Here is a 23231-nt window from a genome sequence, read left to right on the forward strand (position 1 = left end):
CTTCAGATGGTGTATCTGTTTTAAAAGCCTCAATAGAGCAGTATTCCCTTGTGTTTGAGGATTATGGATATTGGCACATTTAAACTAGCTAAGGTTTTTAAAAATATGTTCCACCCTTTTTGGTCTAGAGCGGGTCTGCAACATTATTATGGGCTGTGACACTTTTCAGCAGATCATACAGATGACTACCTGGCACATTCTTATTTCCAACAACTATTTCCCCTTGATCTGTCCAAGATATTGTCGGTCATTGTGTAGGGATAATGAATCCAATATGTATTCCGCAGCTTCTTTTGTGTCTTATAGGCATATGTTTCAACACTTCTGTTTTAACATATTTTTCTTCTTCATCTTTTTGAATCCTTTGAATCAACTCCAGGCATTGATAATGTAATCCACCACGTTTCTCGCGTTCACCCTGTTTTATCATGACCAGGTTACTTCTGTAGAATACTTGAATATCTTTTAGCTTTTTCATATACATCAATGTCCTGCTGTTTCAATATATCACTCATGGAACCGGTCCAATTCACTTTGTACAGACTGTCGCAGAGATACATTTGAGGAGTCCGATGTTTGAGGATGCTGTAATGCTGCTAATTGATTTTGTGGAACCAAAAACATTTTCTGAGTGTGTTCCATCTCAACTCCCTGTTGATAAGACTTAGCTATGAATGGGATAGCAGCCCCCAGTAAGAGGCAGTAGAAACCCTCCTGTTTGATTGATTGTCTTTTTTTTTTTTAAATGTTTACTTTTTATCAGCTATCAGTCTAATAACTTTCTTCTTTTTCTTTAACAGCTTGTACTGAATATTAGACACGGTATGTGTGCCCTTGTAAGACATTCAAAGATATTTCACAAAGGGCATTAATAAAGAATCTGGACTAAGCGTTGCTCCGCAATGACACCTCGCTCCGGGGTGATGCCTTATGTAGCATGTCTAACAATGTAAAATTCCTCTCCATTCGGTTTGACATTATTACACCTTATTTCAAAGGCAGTATACAACCTGCTGTGGGGAAATCAAGGCGGTTCTGAGTCTTAAAATATATCGGGGGTTGTGGTTTTATAATCTATCAATAGATAGCCAAGGTGTAACTAGTTGCATCGTTAAAAGCCTCTTAAAAATATTTACTATTACGGGGGAACATTTGGCGTGCCAGTAAAGCTTATCTGATGTTGATCTCTATCTTTTGAAAATAATCATATAGTTTGTATTCAAACTGATGTTATGCGACTAGCTTACCTTGAATAAACAGATTCTGCACTAGATATATACAACTAAGGCGTCTATGATGGACATACTGGGTGAAAACTTTTGAACTTCAAATTATCACTGGCTATTCATTAAATCGTCTATAATGAGCAAATTATTCTTAGTAGTAGGCAAGAGTGTTTAAATCGCGAAGAGCGATTCGGGAGACCTTGTACAAAGTTTATATTCAACGTTTTAAGGTAATTGATCGTATATTGGTTGCCAGCATGAATAGATGTATACAATGTTATCGATTTTTTGTGAAATAACGCGTGTCACATGTTTTCAATAATGTCTTTGACAAAGTATGTTTTTCCACAATTAGAGGGACCACTGATAACAAGGCTGAAAGGTGTTGAAGCCTACCATCAAATCCTGAAACATCCTAGTAGCCATAAGGTACAGTTGTATAGTCTTGGAGCACGTCGTTTGTTGTTATAGCGACCTGTGTACTCCTGGTGAGTGTGTGCGTTTTTGAGATGGAACTGTTTTTGTCAGCGTGTTATTGTGAAGGCCGTTGTGGTCAGATGGTTAGGAGGCTCGCGCTGCTTGGTCACAAAGGATTGAACAAGCCCAATTAACGATTCATGTGTAACCACTTTGGCATTTGTGGCTGGGGTTACACCGTTAACCTGTTAATATATTTCCTTGGCGGTCCTATAAGCGCATAGCATTTAGGACCCCGGGGTATAAACTCAATTATATAATCTTGGTAGGAGCCCCACAGACTTGGGCTATTTAGTTCATCCGTTAAATGCAGCCAAAGGTAAGGACCTAAGAGGTGGGATCCACTTTCCCGCGTCTCTGCTTGTGAACAGAATGCTGTCAGTGTCAACATATAAAATACGTTCCTGCAGTTTATCCAACAAATCATATAGCTCCATGCGGCATGGCTGTGGTCATGGCCCCTATAAAACATTCACATCTTTTACTCTGGATCCGGCCCCCTCTGTGTATTCGCCATTGGACAATCGCTACTTCTGGTGAGATGAATGAGAACTGGCGAGAACATCAAAAGTTATGTCGCTGAAACATGAGCTGTTTGAAGCGGGATGGTTCGGTTATGAGCTCAGCAGTAGTCAGTGTTGCTACGCATGGCAAATTTGCCCCAAAGACTATTCAGAAGCAATTTATTTGTATGCCTGACAGCTTTGTTAAAACATATCTTGGTCGGATCAAGACGAATGCGCTTCCGTGTGCATAATAGTCATCTATGTACTTTTTGTTTTTGTCTTCCCGTTTTGATATGCCAGGGTATCCTGAAGCTTCTTGCTTACGTTTAAGAAATGTTTTAACATAGGCTTTAAAAAGCTGATCAGTTTTTTCTGGGAAATGCCAAACCTCAGCAATGGAAACAATCTTATACCCTTTCTCTATGGCTTTCTGTAATTCAAAGCGTCACTCAAGCGCCAGACAACCACCTCTCTTGATCGCTATGTGTGCATGGTGTTGTTTGATTCATCTGAGCGGCTACGCCGCTATAGGGAACATCAGTTTACGTTACAGTGGTAGGGCAACACAGGGTGATACAGGCCTCTGGGGTGCTACTGTACATTTCACAATGCCAAAGTATTTGTTTATGTCATCAAAATCCTTGTGTATTATTTGGGGGTGTCCTATTGGATAATCTCTTTTAGACTGAACAGTTGGGTACAAACTTGTGAAATCATAGTATCTGATCTTTTCATCATTTTCTACCTTGTGGTACAGTTTCATTGCATTTTTGCGGCCTCCAAAGAGGATTCAGCGGGATTGAGGCGCCCTGGCTTTTCATATGTTAACATGAACTCCTTAACGTCTGGGTCATTGTCCACAGCCTGTCTCCAATCACATTCCACATCACCACAACTTTCAGCTGATGCTTATTTTTTAGAGCAGACACTCTGTTATGGAACTCCGATAGCAGTTCACCCTGTGTTTTGTTTTTGGTGAGAGGATTGAGTTTCCCTGGCATTAGCACTTATCACAGCCGTGAAAGAAGCAGCCATTAAATTCACTGCGTGTGTGTGTCTTCACAATAGCCATCTACAAAGAACTGACCAAATGACTTTTCACCTCTGTTCAGAGCGTGCTGTATGTAAAGGCCCTCTCTGTCTGCAACATACTCAAGCCACTTTATTGAAACATCGAACATGTCTTGTTTTGCCTAAGGTAGGCCTTCGTATGTCAGAGCAACAGAATCTTTGCGGGGAGGAACAGAGTTTTAAATACACCCTATACATGAGGGCCAATGTAGCGTTGGCACGTGGTCTAGGCCTGTGCACTTCGTGGGAAGGCCTCTCTGTATATTTTGCATGCTTTAATCAAAGGCCGTTACATCGTTAACACAAATAGCTGAGCAGCTCTTTTCGAAAGTCAAAAGGTGTGTGGCGGACCGTAGCGATACCACTCCATGAGCGTTTTCTTAGAGCGTCACTCATAGCATCATAACCATATAGAGCTGGTGCAGGATCACGGACCAATATAATTCTCATTCTCTGCGCTTGTTAAATTCGTTATTGGGAAGAAGCCTTTGAGAAGATCGGAGAACCCCATGGCCCGGTGTTTTAAGATAGAGCCATAGGGATAAAACTGACCGAATCGATCCAGCGTTGATTGAAAGTAGAATCGATCATCAGAAGCACCCTAGAACCCGGCGCATAGTAATAGTTGGACAAAGTTTCTGACTCACCAGATACTCTAAAACTATATAACTGTCAAAACCTGATGCATTGTGTTGCTATAAAAGTATAGCCTCTGTATTTCTCCTGTCTGTAGTTCTTAATGAATGATGCGACACAGTTTGTTGTTTAGTAGCAGTTTTTGACCGTCCATATCCATAACGCGCATACAAAATTAGCTTCATGGCGGCACATTGATAACGTGTTTGAAATCGTAAAAGATATACTTATCACTACTTTCTTTGCGTTCGACCGGGCTGTATATAGCAAGAGTGCGCGTAGTAGCCCCTAAAGGCTCTCTACAATGTAGGCATTTAGGTTTTACAGCTGTGTGGATTTTTGACACACCCGATATGTTGCGTGACAGGACTCGCATATTTGATTTTATTGCAGGGGTATAAGCCCGTGTTTCCGCGTCCGGGTTTTATGGTTTTCAAAACACTGTTGCGATTTGCATATCGTCCACAGCCTGTGCATTTAATGGTCTTGTCAGGTATACAATCAGTGTAACACACATTACAAAGCCAACTACAAAGGTGCCCCAGAGGGTTCTGGTAGGTCTTGTAACACCCCCGCATAAGCGTCACGGCCCAAAAAAGCCGTTTTATTTACGATGGAGATAATAATGTTCGTCATGCAAATACAACCATGCTGTTTTCACATCTGGTTGGTGCGCGGCGTTTTGAAGATCGTGGGTTTTTACATCCGGCTACATGATGGAATATCACAATTTTCATTTTCAAATGTTTCCGAAATCTGTCAACATCAGAGAGCGAAACCTTATGGTATGTAGTCAAAACCCAAATCACTATGCAGATGCTTAGCATAATTCATCTTCTCATCGTACGACCATCTGCTATTCACATAATGTGCCAGGCAGAGAGAAAAGCAGAGATTGTCGTTACCAAGCGTTATTCTTGGGGTTATACAAAGCATTACCTTTTTCTGACAATATTTGATCGTAACCAATGCTTCCTAGTTTTCGACGTCTCCGACCACCCCTCCACGACATATTGCGCGCTATTGTCACAATTAATTCTAAAGAGTCATCGGTCAGTGAATTATCGTTACTCTGCATCGCTTGTGCGACTTGCTCCAGAAATGTGTCTGTGTTATAGCCATCGCCTGAGTTCAACATTGTTTGGATAGGGACATCACGGCGGGCCCTTCCCAACTCAACATTTAAAAACGCTGTCCTGTGTTGCATTGCCCAAAGCCCTCGCTATTAAATCTGGTTAAGGTGCTATACACCCTTTCAGGAACACTACCGATATCAGTCAAATCAATATTTGCGCGAATTCGACATCTTGGCGAAATTCAGCAGCATTAAAAGGGGTATCTGTCTGGATGCTATTTCGGATGTTACCTTAGAAACGCCCCGCCACCACACTGCACACTACCCTGAGGATTTTCTGTGGGTGATGGAGGGTACTATAAGCGCGTGGGCGGGTTGGGGACCGGTCTGTTCATCTGTACAGGATCGTTTTGACGGCTGAACACTTCGGAGAAAACATGCAGGTCTCTTATTACTCTGATCTATGTCTGGGGGGTCTGTATTTGATGATTGTGTAGCGTCTGTATTGGACGGTGTATTGCTGGAATACCGGTCTGAAGGACCATTAATGTGACAACTGTTCAGGGGACGGACTATCTAATTCTTGTGTTTTCTCACTGTTGCTTTCACTAGCGCTAGCACTAGGCATAGATTGGGCCCAGGCTTCGAATATTTTGGCATGTATAGCACACAAACGTGCAAAATCCTGAGGATTGCTTACTGCTCTTGTGTAATCGTCCTCGCATGGCCATTCTAGTTCCTCGTCACTACTATCGTCACACACACCTAAGGGTTCAGATTTTTTTGTTTTTTTGGGTGGCGGTGGCATTTTCTTTTTAATTTTTTTTAAATTTTTTTATATTGTACACAGACTATAGCCTGTTTTTTACTGTGGGGGCATATTCATAGTCTTTTAAGGCATACTATCATAGGTACAATCAGCGTATTGAGAGGCTGACCTTCGATTGGTCGTGGTGCGCAAAACCTGTGACCAAATCCAACCAAATGCGTGTTAGCTCTGACCTGGCTGGCCAGCGTTGTTCCGAAGTCTGTGACCAAACCAGTCAATTGTGTGTTAGCTGTTTGCAAGACATCTAATTTATTCATAAGAGCATCGTTTTGTTTTCGTAATTCGGCTAATTCTGATTGTATTTGTTTATAATTGCCATCTGACGCAGGTTGTTGAGGTGTAGTGTTGACACAATACTCAAAAAGCTCTTCACCCTGAAGCAATGTCACCTGCTCAGGACCTCCTAGTGCCCCACAGTGTTCAAACTGGTTGTAAGTATTATAATTAGGCACTGCTTGCTTATCAAGGAATGGAACGTTAACCTCTAATACATTTACAGGATTGGTTACTGATGTATTCCCCCTGTTACACTTTTTATCTGACACCGTTATGACAGAGGTGTGTGGTATACAGCTGACATGGTCGGATCCTTCCTCTGTGCTATAGATACAGTTAAAGAGGTATGCACCTACATTATATTCAGGGAACACCTGCAAAGATGCCTGACTCGATTGATGGGCTGTAAGTGGTGTCTCTGCTATTCCGGCGTCTTCAGACCCTTCTGCTGTAGCTAGCCGATTTGGTTGAGGGGGTGTAGGAGCTGCCGCTGTTAGTCCTGTGTCTTCAGACCCTTCTCCGGCTTCTACGGCATGGATTGTCTAGAGGTATAACAACATATTTTTTCTGGTTAAAAATAAGGACCCACGCGCGCACACACACACACACACACACACACACACACACACACACAACACAGACACACACCCACACACCTCATCAGATGTCTTTTGTAAAGGGGTGGTGTCCTTTTTTCCCCTCTCAATGGAGTCACTTGTGGTTGTTAGGGCTTTGGTGTTACTATGTGTGAAATCACACTTAGACGCCAACAAATGCAACGACTCTAAGTCTTGGTTCGTTCGTTACTTGCTAAAAACAAAAGAAGCCTTTTTAACAATATATACATTTTATTTAAAAGCTTTTATAACACTATGTAAATATATTCTGCTAGATACAAAGGGGTTTCTCACCTCTGCAACTGTGTTAGGATCATAAGATACAGTGGCGGGTAAGATGAGACCGGAACAAAGGAATGGTTGGTCTTTGTGTGGGAAGCGCTTTCTGGTATGGCACAGGCTGTAATAAGCATTAGATTAGAAATTTTTTTTATTTATTTTTTTTATTTTTTTAAATACAACACTCTATTTTCATGTTTTTCTTTTCAATTCACCTCAATAGATCTCTCTTCTTAGATCCCTTCTTAGGCTTGTGTAGACATCCGTGTCTGCTCCATGGGGGTGGCTGTGTGAAATCGTCCTCAGGCGTCAAATACAATGAAACTAAGTCTTCCGTAGCCTTTAGTTGCTAAAACAAAGGAAAGGTCTTTTTAACAACATATACATTTTATTTAAAAAGCTTTTATAACACATGTAAATATATTCTGCTAGATACAAAGGGGTTTCTCACCTCTGCAACTGTGTTAGGATCATAAGATACAGTGGCCTGGTAAGATGAAACCGAACAAAGGAATGGTTGCGTCTTTTGGGGGGGGGGCCCTTTCTGGTATGGCTCAGTCTGTAATAAGCATTAGATTAGATGCATTAGATTATTTATTTTTATATACAACACAGCATTTTACCGTTTTTCTTTTCAACTCACCTCAATAAATTGCTTCTTAGGCTTACGATGGTGAACGTTTTTAGGGGTAGCAGCTTTCACAGAGAGGTTTAGAGAAGCACCACGGCCTTTTATCATGGTTGATTTCAGCCCTATATTGCTATCGAGTAGCCATCACCCTCTTCGGATCCTTTGTTCAGGAACGGATTGTCTAGACACAGAATATATATATATATATATATATTAGAGGACTAGAAACACGGTGATAAATTAAATAGTAATAAATATTACAGCCTGAAAGAGATAAATAGCCCCATAAATACCTGTTTCCAACGTTCTTATTCTTTATTAGAAGGACCTTTTGTTTTATGTTCTGGTGTGTTGGGGTCTGTAGGATCGGGCTACACAGCTCTTTTTAAAAAACAAAAAATTAATGAAAACACAGTACTAAATCAATTAATGCTGTAGTGTATAATATATTTATAGGTTTTTACCTTGTGGTATAAGTGTTTCATCAACTAACACAGCCACATTGTCCCAGCTCTTTGTAAAATCACCTAATGACGCAAACTGCATTATACAACAAAAAAAACTTTTAAGTCACAAATGACTGAATGAATTAAACACCTTACCACATAAGCTTTTTTTAAAATTTACTCACCAAAGCGCAGCCATTTCTGTAGAAACGAATCCTCTTTTCTTCAGAGGTCTTTGTTGAGGAAGCCTGAGAAAACGAGGAGAAAATTTTAGCTAGCACCTTAGCTAAAAACTGCAGGTAAAAGTGAGCAGTCAGCCTTGAAAACAAGGGGGTTTTTAAACACCACAAACCACCCCTTTATGACGATTTAACACCCACAACAATAGACCTCACATTTACAAGCTAACCACTGGGCTAACACGTGTTTTTTACTATCGTCATATGGTACAACCGCCTTACGCGATACGAACACACGGTCAAAAGTTTTAGCTAATTCATGAATGACTGAATGAATTAAATATCTTTGAACATCCTTAAACACAAGAGGTGCTTTTAAATTTACTTACCACTAGTAGGTATTGCTGAAAAAACGAAACACCTGCGTTGCTTTCACCAAGAAGAATTAAAAAGTGAAACTCCAGAGGTTTTTTTTTTTTTGATGAGGAAAAACGTGGTAGCTATCTAGCTAGCTACCAGACTAGCTAGAAAAAGCATCTAAAAAGAGACAGCTAGCATGAAACAAAAGGCTAAACAGTGCACTGCTGAAAAAGGATCCTCTTTTTTTTTCTCACAAAAAAAGAACAACTCACTAGTTTGATTGTGGAAAAACGTGGTAGTAAGCTAGCTAGCTAGCAGAAAGCTAAAAAGTGTGCAGACCCCCAGGTAGTACGACAGAGTGACCTCATTCGAGCGGGTGTGAGGCGCCGCTCAGCTCAAGGCCACAAGACCCTTGTTGCAGGGGGCGTTACGACGCGACACCGACGTCATCACATCCGCTAGATCGTGCGCGGCGAACGATTAGATGCACTAACATATTCGGCCACTAGATGGCGATCGCGAGTAACGACGTTCGACCGCGACGTCATCACATCCGCTAGATGCGTCGCGAGCTTCGGACATTAGATGCACTAACATATTCGGCCACTAGATGGCGTCGCGAATGACGGCGTTAGGCACGACGTCATCCGCGCCGCTCATATCATCAGTTGGCATGGCAGGTTTGCGTGTGCGTGTGAGATGACGTCACACATGCACGCGCAAAACCGCCATCTTTATACTACTAGCCACGCCCCCTTTTATAACCAATGACCCGTTTGATGTAGACCCTTGTGTGAGGTATCATTGAACTGAGCAGAGACTTCCTTCTTCATTGGTGATGGTTTGGCCCGCCCCCTATGCTCAAGCCACGCCCCCTTTCATACATGCTGACCCATCTAAGGTGTTACCTTGTGTGAGGTATCATTGAACTCAGCAGAGACTTCCTTCTTCATTGGTGATGGTTTGACCCACCCCCTTTCATAAAACCTTACCCATCTAAGGTAGAGTCTTGTGTGGGGTATAATTGAACTCAGCAGAGAGTTCCTTTTTAATTGGTGATGGTTTGACCCGTCCCCTATGTTGAAGCCACGCCCCCTTTAATAAATGCTGACCCATCCGGTAGGCACCTTTGTGTGAGGTATCATTGAACTCAGCAGAGACTTCATTCTTCATTGGTGATGGTTTGACCCACCCCCCCTTTCATAAAACCTTACCCATCTAAGGTAGAGTCTTGTGTGAGGTATAATTGAACTCAGCAGAGAGTTCCTTCTTCATTGGTGATGGTTTGACCCGTCCCCTAAGCTTCAGCCACGCCCCCTTTCATAACATTTCAACCGTTTAAGGTATACCCTTGTGTGAGGTATCATTGAACTCAGCAGAGACTTCATTCTTCATTGGTGATGGTTTGGCCCGCCCCCTATGATCAAGCCACGCCCCCTTTAATACATGCTGACCCATCTAAGGTATAACCTTGTGTGAGGTATCATTGAACTCAGCAGAGACTTCATTCTTCATTGGTGATGGTTTTACCCGCCCCTAAGATTTAGCCACGCCCCCTTTTATAACTAATGACCCGTTTGATGTAGACCCTTGTGTGAGGTATCATTGAACTGAGCAGAGACTTCCTTCTTCATTGGTGATGGTTTGACTCGCCCCCTAAGCTTAAGCAACGCCCCCTTTCATAACAATTGAACCATTTAAGGTATACCCTTGTGTGAGGTATCATTGAACTCAGCAGAGACTTCATTCTTCATTGGTGATGGTTTGGCCCGCCCCCTATGCTCAAGCCACGCCCCCTTTCATACATGCTGACCCATCTAAGGTATAACCTTGTGTGAGGTATCATTGAACTCAGCAGAGACTTCCTTCTTCATTGGTTATGGTTTGACCCGCCCCCTAAGCTTAAGCCACGCCCCCTTTCATAACAATTGAACCATTTAAGGTATTCCCTTGTGTGAGATATCATTGAACTCAGCACAGACTTCCTTCTTCATTGGTGATGGTTTGACCCACCCCCCCTTTCATAAAACCTTACCCATCTAAGGTAGAGTCTTGTGTGAGGTATAATTGAACTCAGCAGAGAGTTCCTTTTTAATTGGTGATGGTTTGACCCGTCCCCTATGTTGAAGCCACGCCCCCTTTAATAAATGCTGACCCATCTAAGGTATACCCTTGTGTGAGGTATCATTGAACTCAGCAGATACTTCCTTCTACATTAGTGATGGTTTGACCCGCCCCCTAATCTTAAGCCACGCCCCCTTTCATAACATTTGAACCGTTTAAGGTATACCCTTGTGTGAGGTATCCTTGAACTCAGCAGAGACTTCCTTCTTCATTGGTGATGGTTTGACCCGCCCCCTAAGCTTAAGCCACGCCCCCTGTTTCATAACATTTGAACCATTTAAGGTATACCCTTGTGTTAGGTATCATTGAACTCAGCAGAGACTTCATTCTTCATTGGTGATTGTTTTACCCGCCCCCTAAGATTTAGCCACGCCCCCTTTTATAACCAATGACCCGTTTGATGTAGACCCTTGTGTGAGGTATCATTGAACTGAGCAGAGACTTCCTTCTTCATTGGTGATGGTTTGGCCCGCCCCCTATGCTCAAGCCACGCCCCCTTTCATACATGCTGACCCATCTAAGGTATAACCTTGTGTGAGGTATCATTGAACTCAGCAGAGACTTCCTTCTTCATTGGTGATGGTTTGACCCACCTCCCCTTTCATAAAACCTTACCCATCTAAGGTAGAGTCTTGTGTGAGGTATAATTGAACTCAGCAGAGAGTTCCTTCTTACATTGGTGATGGTTTTACCCGTCCCCTATGCTTAAGCCACGCCCCTTTTATAACATTTGAACCGTTTAAGGTAGTCCCTTGTGTGAGGTATCATTGAACTCAGCAGAGACTTCATTCTTCATTGGTGATGGTTTTACCCGCCCCCTCAAGCTTTGCCACGCCCCCTTTATAACATTGACCCGTTTAAGGTATACCCTTGTGTGAGGTATCATTGAACTGAGCAGAGACTTCCTTCTTCATTGGTGATGGTTTGACCCGCCCCTAAGCTTAAGCCACGCCCCTTTCATAACCATACTGAACCATTTAAGGTATACCCTTGTGTGAGGTATCATTGAACTCAGCAGAGACTTTTTTTATTGGTGATTGGTGATGGTTTGACCCGCCCCTAAGCTTAAGCCACGCCCCTTTCATAACAATTGAACCATTTAAGGTATACCCTTGTGTGAGATATCATTGAACTCAGCAGAGACTTCCTTCTTCATTGGTGATGGTTTGACCCACCCCTTTCATAAAACCTTACCCATCTAAGGTAGAGTCTTGTGTGAGGTATAATTGAACTCAGCAGAGAGTTCCTTTTTAATTGGTGATGGTTTGACCCCGTCCCCTATGTTGAAGCCACGCCCCCTTTAATAAATGCTGACCCATCTAAGGTATACCCTTGTGTGAGGTATCATTGAACTCAGCAGATACTTCCTTCTACATTAGTGATGGTTTGACCCGCCCCTAATCTTAAGCCACGCCCCCTTTCATAACATTTGAACCGTTTAAGGTATACCCTTGTGGGAGTAATCTTGAACTCAGCAGAAACTTCCTTCTTCATTGGTGATGGTTTGACCCGCCCCTAAGCTTAAGCCACGCCCCCTCTTTCATAACATTTGAACCATTTAAGGTATACCCTTGTGTTGGGGTATCATTGAACTCAGCAGAGACTTCATTCTTCATTGGTGATTGTTTTACCCGCCCCCTAAGATTTAGCCACGCCCCCTTTTATAACCAATGACCCGTTTAATGTAGACCCTTGTGTGAGGTATCATTGAACTGAGCAGAGACTTCCTTCTTCATTGGTGATGGTTTGACCCACCCCCCTTTTCATAAAACCTTACCCATCTAAGGTAGAGTCTTGTGTGAGGTATAATTGAACTCAGCAGAGAGTTCCTTCTTCATTGGTGATGGTTTTGCCCGCCCCTATGCTTAAGCCACGCGCCCCTTTTCATAACATTTGAACCATTTAAGGTATACCCTTGTGTGAGGTATCATTGAACTCAGCAGAGACTTCATTCTTCATTGGTGATGGTTTAACAGGCCCCCTAAGCTTTAGCCACGCCCCCTTTCATAACTAAAGACCCGTTTCATGTAGACCCTTGTGTGAGGTATCATTGAACTCAGCAGAGACTTCCTTCTTCATTGGTGATGGTTTGACCCGCCCCCTATGTTTAAGCCACGCCCCCTTTCATAAATGCTGACCCATCTAAGGTATACTCTTGTGTGAGGTATCATTGAACTCAGCAGAGACTTCCTTCTTCATTGGTGATGGTTTGACCCACCCCCCCTTTCATAAAACCTTACCCATCTAAGGTAGAGTCTTGTGTGAGGTATAATTGAACTCAGCAGAGAGTTCCTTCTTCATTGGTGATGGTTTGACCCGTCCCTAAGCTTCAACCCACGCCCCTTTCATAACATTTCAACCGTTTAAGGTATACCCTTTTTGTGAGTATCATTGAACTCAGCAGAGACTTCCTTCTTCATTGGTGATGGTTTGACCCACCCCTTTCTTAAACACCCCCTTACCCATCTAAGGTAGAGTCTTGTGTGAGGTATAATTGTACTCAGCAGAGAGTTCCTTTTTCATTGGTGATGGTTTGACCCGTCCCTGGTTAAGCCACGCCCCTTTTATAACATTTGAACCATTTAAGGTAGTACCCTTGTGTGAGGTATCATTGAACTCAGCAGAGAGTTCCTTCTTCATTGGTGATGGTTTAGCCCCCCCTATGCTTAAGCCACGCCCCTTTCATAACATTTGAACCGTTTAAAGGTATACCCTTGTGTGAGGTATCATTGAACTCGCAGAGACTTCCTTCTTCATTGGTGATGGTTTGGCCCGCCCCCTATGCTCAAGCCACGCCCCCTTTAATACATGCTGACCCATCTAAGGTATAACCTTGTGTGAGGTATCATTGAACTCAGCAGAGACTTCCTTCTTCATTGGTGATGGTTTGACCCACCCCCCCTTTCATAAAACCTTACCCATCTAAGGTAGAGTCTTGTGTGAGGTATAATTGAACTCAGCAGAGAGTTCCTTTTTATTTGGTGATGGTTTTACCCGTCCCTATGGTTAAGCCACGCCCCCTTTAATATAACATTTGAACCATTTAAGGTAGTCTTGTGTGAGGTGTCATTGAACTCAGCAGAGACTTCATTCTTCATTGGTGATGGTTTTACCCGCCCCCTAAGATGTAGCCACGCCCCTTTTATAACTAATGACCCGTTTGATGTAGACCCTTGTGTGAGGTATCATTGAACTGAGCAGAGACTTCCTTCTTCATTGGTGATGGTTTGCCCGCCCCCTAAGCGCACAGCCCCGCCCCTTTCATAACAATTGAACCATTTAAGGTATACCCTTGTGTGAGTTATCATTGAACTCAGCAGAGACTTCATTCTTCATTGGTGATGGTTTGGCCCGACCCCTATGCTCAAGCCACGCCCCCTTTCATACATGCTGACCCATCTAAGGTATAACCTTGTGTGAGGTATCATTGAACTCAGCAGAGACTTCCTTCTTCATTGGTGATGGTTTGACCCGCCCCCTAAGCTTAAGCCACGCCCCCTTTCATAACAATTGAACCATTTAAGGTATACCCTTGTGTGAGATATCATTGAACTCAGCACAGACTTCCTTCTTCATTGGTGATGGTTTGACCCACCCCCCCTTTCATAAAACCTTACCCATCTAAGGTAGAGTCTTGTGTGAGGTATAATTGAACTCAGCAGAGAGTTCCTTTTAATTGGTGATGGTTTGACCCGCCCCCTATGTTGAAGCCACGCCCCCTTTAATAAATGCTGACCCATCTAAGGTATACCCTTGTGTGAGGTATCATTGAACTCAGCGAGACTTCCTTCTTCATTGGTGATGGTTTAGCCCACCCCTATGCTTAAGCCACGCCCCCTTTCATAACATTTGAACCGTTTAAGGTATACCCTTGTGTGAGGTATCATTGAACTCAGCAGAGACTTCCTTCTTCATTGGTTATGGTTTGACCCACCCCCCCTTTCATAAAACCTTACCCATCTAAGGTAGAGTCTTGTGTGAGGTATAATTGAACTCAGCAGAGACTTCCTTCTTCATTGGTGATGGTTTGACCCGCCCCCTAAGCTTAAGCCACGCCCCCTTTTTCATAACATTTGAACCATTTAAGGTATACCCTTGTGTGAGGTATCATTGAACTCAGCAGAGACTTCATTCTTCATTGGTGATGGTTTGACCCGCCCCCTATGTTCAAGCCACGCCCCCTTTAATAAATGCTGACCCATCTAAGGTATACCCTTGTGTGAGGTATCATTGAACTCAGCAGAGACTTCCTTCTTCATTGGTGATGGTTTGACCCACCCCCCCTTTCATAAAACCTTACCCATCTAAGGTAGAGTCTTGTGTGAGGTATAATTGAACTCAGCAGAGAGTTCCTTCTTCATTGGTGATGGTTTGACCCGCCCCCTATGCTTCAGCCACGCCCCCTTTCATAACATTTCAACCGTTTAAGGTATACCCTTGTGTGAGGTATCATTGAACTCAGCAGAGACTTCCTTCTTCATTGGTGATGGTTTGACCCGCCCCTAAGCTTAAGCCACGCCCCCTTTCATAACATTTGAACCGTTTAAGGTAGTCTTGTGTGAGGTGTCATTGAACTCAGCAGAGAGTTCCTTCTTCATTGGTGATGGTTTAGCCCACCCCTATGCTTAAGCCACGCCCCCTTTCATAACATTTGAACCGTTTAAGGTATACCCTTGTGTGAGGTATCATTGAACTCAGCAGAGACTTCATTCTTCATTGGTGATGGTTTGGCCCGCCCCCTATGCTCAAGCCACGCCCCCTTTCATACATGCTGACCCATCTAAGGTATAACCTTGTGTGAGGTATCATTGAACTCAGCAGAGACTTCCTTCTTCATTGGTGATGGTTTGACCCACCCCCCCTTTCATAAAACCTTACCCATCTAAGGTAGAGTCTTGTGTGAGGTATAATTGAACTCAGCAGAGAGTTCCTTTTTAATTGGTGATGGTTTTACCCGTCCCCTATGGTTAAGCCACGCCCCCTTTTATAACATTTGAACCGTTTAAGGTAGTCTTGTGTGAGGTGTCATTGAACTCAGCAGAGACTTCATTCTTCATTGGTGATGGTTTTACCCGCCCCCTAAGATTTAGCCACGCCCCCTTTTATAACTAATTTGACCCGTTTGATGTATACCCTTGTGTGAGGTATCATTGAACTCAGCAGAGACTTCCTTCTTCATTGGTGATGGTTTGACTCGCCCCCTAAGCTTAAGCCACGCCCCCTTTCATAACAATTGAACCATTTAAGGTATACCCTTGTGTGAGGTATCATTGAACTCAGCAGAGACTTCTCCTTCTTCATTGGTGATGGTTTGACCCGCCCCTATGCTCAAGCCACGCCCTTTACATACATACTGACCCATTTAAGGTATAACCTTGTGTGAGGTATCATTGAACTCAGCAGAGACTTCCTTCTTCATTGGTGATGGTTTGGCGCCCCCTAAGCTTAAGCCACGCCCCCTTTCATAACAATTGACCCATTTAAGGTATACCCTTGTGGAGGATATCATTGAACTCAGCAGAGACTTCCTTCTTCATTGGTGATGGTTTGACCCACCCCCCCTTTCATAAAACCTTACCCATCTAAGGTAGAGTCTTGTGTGAGGTATAATTGAACTCAGCAGAGAGTTCCTTTTTAATTGGTGATGGTTTGACCCGTCCCCTATGTTGAAGCCACGCCCCCTTTAATAAATGCTGACCCATCTACGGTAGACTCTTGTGTGAGGTATCATTGAACTCAGCAGAGACTTCCTTCTTCATTGGTGATGGTTTGACCCGCCCCCCTAAGCTTAAGCCACGCCCCCTTTCATAACATTTGAACCGTTTAAGGTATACCCTTGTGTGAGGTATCATTGAACTCAGCAGAGACTTCCTTCTACATTAGTGATGGTTTGACCCGCCCCCTAATCTTAAGCCACGCCCCCTTTCATAACATTTGAACCGTTTAAGGTATACCCTTGTGTGAGGTATCATTGAACTCAGCAGAGACTTCCTTCTTCATTGGTGATGGTTTGGCCCGCCCCCTATGCTCAAGCCCCGCCCCCTTTCATACATGCTGACCCATCTAAGGTAGAGTCTTGTGTGAGGTATAATTGAACTCAGCAGAGACTTCCTTTTTCATTGGTGATGGTTTGACCCGTCCCCTATGGTTAAGCCACGCCCCCTTTTATAACATTTGAACCGTTTAAGGTAGTCTTGTGTGAGGTATCATTGAACTCAGCAGAGAGTTCCTTCTTCATTGGTGATGGTTTGGCCCACCCCCTATGCTTAAGCCACGCCCCCTTTCATAACATTTGAACCGTTTAAGGTATACCCTTGTGTGAGGTATAATTGAACTCAGCAGAGAGTTCCTTTTTAATTGGTGATGGTTTGACCCGTCCCCTATGGTTAAGCCACGCCCCCTTTTATAACATTTGAACCGTTTAAGGTAGTCTTGTGTGAGGTGTCATTGAACTCAGCAGAGACTTCTTTATTCATTGGTGATGGTTTGGCCCACCCCCTATGCTTAAGCCAGCCCCCCTTTCATAAAACCTTACCCATCTAAGGTAGAGTCTTGTGTGAGGTGTCATTGAACTCAGCAGAGAGTTCCTTCTTCATTGGTGATGGTTTGGCCCGCCCCCTAAGCTTCAGCCACGCCCCCTTTCATAACATTTGAACCGTTTAAGGTATACCCTTGTGTGAGGTATCATTGAACTCAGCAGAGACTTCCTTCTTCATTGGTGATGGTTTGACCCGCCCCCTAAGCTTAAGCCACGCCCCCTTTCATAACATTTGAACCATTTAAGGTATACCCTTGTGTGAGGTATCATTGAACTCAGCAGAGACTTCCTTCTTCATTGGTGATGGTTTGGCCCGCCCCCTATGCTTAAGCCACGCCCCTTTCATAAAACCTTACCCATCTAAGGTAGAGTCTTGTGTGAGGTATAATTGAACTCAGCAGAGACTTCCTTTTCATTGGTGATGGTTTGACCCGTCCCCTATGGTTAAGCCACGCCCCCTTTTATAACATTTGAACCGTTTAAGGTAGTCTTGTGTGAGGTGTCATTGAACTCAGCAGAGAGTTCCTTCTTCATTGGTGATGGTTTAGCCCACCCCCTATGCTTAAGCCACGCCCCCTTTCATAACATTTGAACCGTTTAAGGTATACCCTTGTGTGAGGTATAATTGAACTCAGCAGAGAGTTCCTTTTTAATTGGTGATGGTTTGACCCGTCCCCTATGGTTAAGCCACGCCCCCTTTTATAACATTTGAACCGTTTCAGGTAGTCTTGTGTGAGGTGTCATTGAACTCAGCAGAGACTTCTTTATTCATTGGTGATGGTTTGACCCACCCCTATGCTTAAGCCACGCCCCCTTTTATAAATTTACTTACCCATTTAAGGTATAGCCTTGTGTGAGGTATCATTGAACTCAGCAGAGACTTCCTTCTTCATTGGTGATGGTTTGGCCCACCCCCTATGCTTAAGCCACGCCCCCTTTCATAACATTTGAACCGTTTAAGGTATACCCTTGTGTGAGGTATCATTGAACTCAGCAGAGACTTCATTCTTCATTGGTGATGGTTTGGCCCGCCCCCTATGCTCAAGCCACGCCCCCTTTAATACATGCTGACCCATCTAAGGTATAACCTTGTGTGAGGTATCATTGAACTCAGCAGAGACTTCCTTCTTCATTGGTGATGGTTTGACCCACCCCCCCTTTCATAAAACCTTACCCATCTAAGGTAGAGTCTTGTGTGAGGTATAATTGAACTCAGCAGAGAGTTCCTTTTTAATTGGTGATGGTTTTACCCGTCCCCTATGGTTAAGCCACGCCCCCTTTTATAACATTTGAACCGTTTAAGGTAGTCTTGTGTGAGGTGTCATTGAACTCAGCAGAGACTTCATTCTTCATTGGTGATGGTTTTACCCGCCCCCTAAGATTTAGCCACGCCCCCTTTTATAACTAATGACCCGTTTGATGTAGACCCTTGTGTGAGGTATCATTGAACTGAGCAGAGACTTCCTTCTTCATTGGTGATGGTTTGACTCGCCCCCTAAGCTCACACGCCCCGCCCCTCTTCATAACAATTGAACCATTTAAGGTTATACCCTTGTGTGAGGTATCATTGAACTCAGCAGAGACTTCATTCTTCATTGGTGATGGTTTGGCCCGCCCCTATGCTCCAAGCCACGCCCCCTTTCATAACATGCTGACCCATATAAGGTATAACCTTGTGTGAGGTATCATTGAACTCAGCAGAGACTTCCTTCTTCATTGGTGATGGTTTGACCCGCCCCTAAGCTTAAGCCACGCCCCCTTTCATAACAATTGAACCCCATTTAAGGTATACCCTTGTGTGAGATATCATTGAACTCAGCACAGACTTCCTTCTTCATTGGTGATGGTTTGACCCACCCCCCCTTTCATAAAACCTTACCCATCTAAGGTAGAGTCTTGTGTGAGGTATAATTGAACTCAGCAGAGAGTTCCTTCTTCATTGGTGATGGTTTGACCCGTCCCTAAGCTATTCAGCCACCGCCCCCCTTTCATAACATTTCAACCCGTTTAAGGTATACCCTTGTGTGAGGTATCATTGAACTCAGCAGATACTTCCTTCTACATTAGTGATGGTTTGACCCGCCCCCTAATCTTAAGCCACGCCCCCTTTCATAACATTTGAACCGTTTAAGGTAGTCTTGTGTGAGGTGTCATTGAACTCAGCAGAGAGTTCCTTCTTCATTGGTGATGGTTTAGCCCACCCCCTATGCTTAAGCCACGCCCCCTTTCATAACATTTGAACCGTTTAAGGTATACCCTTGTGTGAGGTATCATTGAACTCAGCAGAGACTTCATTCTTCATTGGTGATGGTTTGGCCCGCCCCCTATGCTCAAGCCACGCCCCTTTAATACATGCTGACCCATCTAAGGTATAACCTTGTGTGAGGTATCATTGAACTCAGCAGAGACTTCCTTCTTCATTGGTGATGGTTTGACCCACCCCCCCTTTCATAAAACCTTACCCATCTAAGGTAGAGTCTTGTGTGAGGTATAATTGAACTCAGCAGAGAGTTCCTTTTTCAATTGGTGATGGTTTGACCCGTCCCCTATGGTTTAAGCCCGCGCCCCTTTTATAACATTTGAACCGTTTAAGGTAGTCTTGTGTGAGGTATCATTGAACTCAGCAGAGACTTCCTTCTTCATTGGTGATGGTTTGACCCGCCCCTAAGCTTCAGCCACGCCCCCTTTCATAACATTTGAACCGTTTAAGGTATACCCTTGTGTGAGGTATCATTGAACTCAGCAGAGACTTCCTTCTTCATTGGTGATGGTTTTACCCGCCCCTAGGCTTAAGCCACGCCCCCTTTTTCATAACATTTGAACCATTTAAGGTATACCCTTGTGTTAGGTATCATTGAACTCAGCAGAGACTTCATTCTTCATTGGTGATGGTTTTACCCGCCCCTAAGATTTAGCCACGCCCCCTTTATAACCATTGACCCGTTTAATGTAGACCCTTGTGTGTGGTATCATTGAACTCAGCAGAGACTTCCTTCTTCATTAGTGATGGTTTGACCGCCCCTAAGCTTAAGCCACGCCCCTTTCATAACATTTGAACCATTTAAGGTATACCCTTGTGTGAGGTATCATTGAACTCAGCAGAGACTTCCTTCTTCATTGGTGATGGTTTGACCCGCCCTAAGCTTTAGCCACGCCCCCTTTATAACTATTGACCGTTTAAGTGTATACCCTTGTGTGAGGTATCATTGAACTCAGCAGAGACTTCCTTCTTCATTGGTGATGGTTTGACCCGCCCCTATGCTTAAGCCACGCCCCCTTTCATAACAATTGAACCATTTAAGGTATACCCTTGTGTGAGGTATCATTGAACTCAGCAGAGACTTCCTTCTTCATTGGTGATGGTTTGACCCACCCCCCCTTTCATAAAACCTTACCCATCTAAGGTAGAGTCTTGTGTGAGGTATAATTGAACTCAGCAGAGAGTTCCTTTTTCATTGGTGATGGTTTGACCCGTCCCCTATGTTTAAGCCACGCCCCCTTTTATAAATTTGACCCATTTAAGGTATACCCTTGTGTAGAGTATCATTGAACTCAGCAGAGACTTCATTCTTCATTGGTGATGGTTTTACCCGCCCACTAAGATTTAGCCACGCCCCCTTTTATAACTAATGACCCGTTTGATGTAGACCCTTGTGTGAGGTATCATTGAACTCAGCAGAGACTTCCTTCTTCATTGGTGATGGTTTGGCCCGCCCCTATGCTCAAGCCACGCCCCCTTTCATACATGCTGACCCATCTAAGGTATAACCTTGTGTGAGGTATCATTGAACTCAGCAGAGACTTCCTTCTTCATTGGTGATGGTTTGACCCACCCCCCCTTTCATAAAACCTTACCCATCTAAGGTAGAGTCTTGTGTGAGGTATAATTGAACTCAGCAGAGAGTTCCTTCTTCATTGGTGATGGTTTGACCCGTCCCCTATGTTTAAGCCACGCCCCCTTTAATAAAATGCTGACCCATCTAAGGTATACCCTTGTGTGAGGTATCATTGAACTCAGCAGAGACTTCATTCTTCATTGGTGATGGTTTGAGTAAGCCCACGCCCCTTTCATAAAACCTTACCCATCTAAGGTAGAGTCTTGTGTGAGGTATCATTGAACTCAGCAGAGAGTTCCTTCTTCATTGGTGATGGTTTGACCCGTCCCCTAAGCTTCAAGCCACGCCCCTTTCATAACATTTGGACCACTTTAAAGGTATACCCTTGTGTGAGGTATCATTGAACTCAGCAGAGACTTCCTTCTACATTGGTGATGGTTTGACCCGCCCCTAATCTTAAGCCACGCCCCCTTTCATTAACATTTGAACCGTTTAAGGTATACCCTTGTGTGAGGTATCATTGAACTCAGCAGAGACTTCCTTCTTCATTGGTGATGGTTTGACCCGCCCCTAAGCGTAAGCCACGCCCCTTTCATAACAATTGAACCATTTAAGGTATACCTTGTGTGAGGTATCATTGAACTCAGCAGAGACTTCCTTCTTCATTGGTGATGGTTTGGCCCGCCCCTATGCTCAAGCCACGCCCCCTTTCATAACATGCTGACCCATCTAAGGTATGACCCTTGTGTGAGGTATCATTTGAACTCAGCAGAGACTTCCTTTTTCATTGGTGATGGTTTGCCGCCCCTATGGTTAAGCCACGCCCCCTTTCATAAAACCTTACCCATCTAAGGTAGAGTCTTGTGTGAGGTATAATTGAACTCAGCAGAGAGTTCCTTCTTCATTGGTGATGGTTTGACCCGTCCCCTATGCTTCAGGCCACGCCCCCTTTCATAACATTTGAACCGTTTAAGGTAGTACCCTTGTGTGAGGTATCAACAACTCAGCAGATACTTCCTTCTTCATTGGTGATGGTTTGACCCGCCCCCTAAGCTTAAGCCACGCCCCCTTTCATAACATTTGAACCGTTTAAGGTATACCCTTGTGTGAGGTATCATTGAACTCAGCAGAGACTTCCTTCTTCATTGGTGATGGTTTGACCCGCCCCCTAAGCTTAAGCCACGCCCCCTTTCATAACATTTGAACCATTTAAGGTATACCCTTGTGTGAGGTATCATTGAACTCAGCAGAGACTTCATTCTTCATTGGTGATGGTTTTGCCCGCCCCTATGCTTAAGCCACGCCCCCTTTCATAACATGCTGACCCATCTAAGGTATAACCTTGTGTGAGGTATCATTGAACTCAGCAGAGACTTCCTTCTTCATTGGTGATGGTTTGACCCACCCCCCCTTTCATAAAACCTTACCCATCTAAGGTATACCCTTGTGTGAGGTATCATTGAACTCAGCAGAGACTTCCTTCTTCATTGGTGATGGTTTGACCCGCCCCCTAAGCTTAAGCCACGCCCCCTGTTTCATAACATTTGAACCATTTAAGGTATACCCTTGTGTTAGGTATCATTGAACTCAGCAGAGACTTCATTCTTCATTGGTGATTGTTTTACCCGCCCCCTAAGATTTAGCCACGCCCCCTTTTATAACCAATGACCCGTTTGATGTAGACCCTTGTGTGAGGTATCATTGAACTGAGCAGAGACTTCCTTCTTCATTGGTGATGGTTTGGCCCGCCCCCTATGCTCAAGCCACGCCCCCTTTCATACATGCTGACCCATCTAAGGTATAACCTTGTGTGAGGTATCATTGAACTCAGCAGAGACTTCCTTCTTCATTGGTGATGGTTTGACCCACCCCCCCTTTCATAAAACCTTACCCATCTAAGGTAGAGTCTTGTGTGAGGTATAATTGAACTCAGCAGAGAGTTCCTTTTTAATTGGTGATGGTTTGACCCGTCCCCTATGTTGAAGCCACGCCCCCTTTAATAAATGCTGACCCATCTACGGTAGACTCTTGTGTGAGGTATCATTGAACTCAGCAGAGACTTCATTCTTCATTGGTGATGGTTTGACCCACCCCCCCTTTCATAAAACCTTACCCATCTAAGGTA

At 43.9% G+C, this 23231-nt stretch overlaps 1 long non-coding RNA gene across 1 annotated transcript; it reads right to left on the reverse strand.

Annotated features, from left to right (window-relative positions):
• Window positions 1-7962: 7962 nt before the first annotated feature.
• LOC120567370 lies at window positions 7963-8134 on the reverse strand. Its single transcript, XR_005640555.1, has 2 exons — window positions 8088-8134; window positions 7963-8004 (listed from the first exon to the last, which is right to left on the reverse strand). It is a non-coding gene; the product is annotated as an uncharacterized LOC120567370 (long non-coding RNA).
• Window positions 8135-23231: the final 15097 nt, after the last annotated feature.

This window comes from Perca fluviatilis, chromosome 10 (assembly GCF_010015445.1).
Source record: "Perca fluviatilis chromosome 10, GENO_Pfluv_1.0, whole genome shotgun sequence".
In the NCBI taxonomy this organism is placed as follows: domain Eukaryota; kingdom Metazoa; phylum Chordata; class Actinopteri; order Perciformes; family Percidae; genus Perca; species Perca fluviatilis.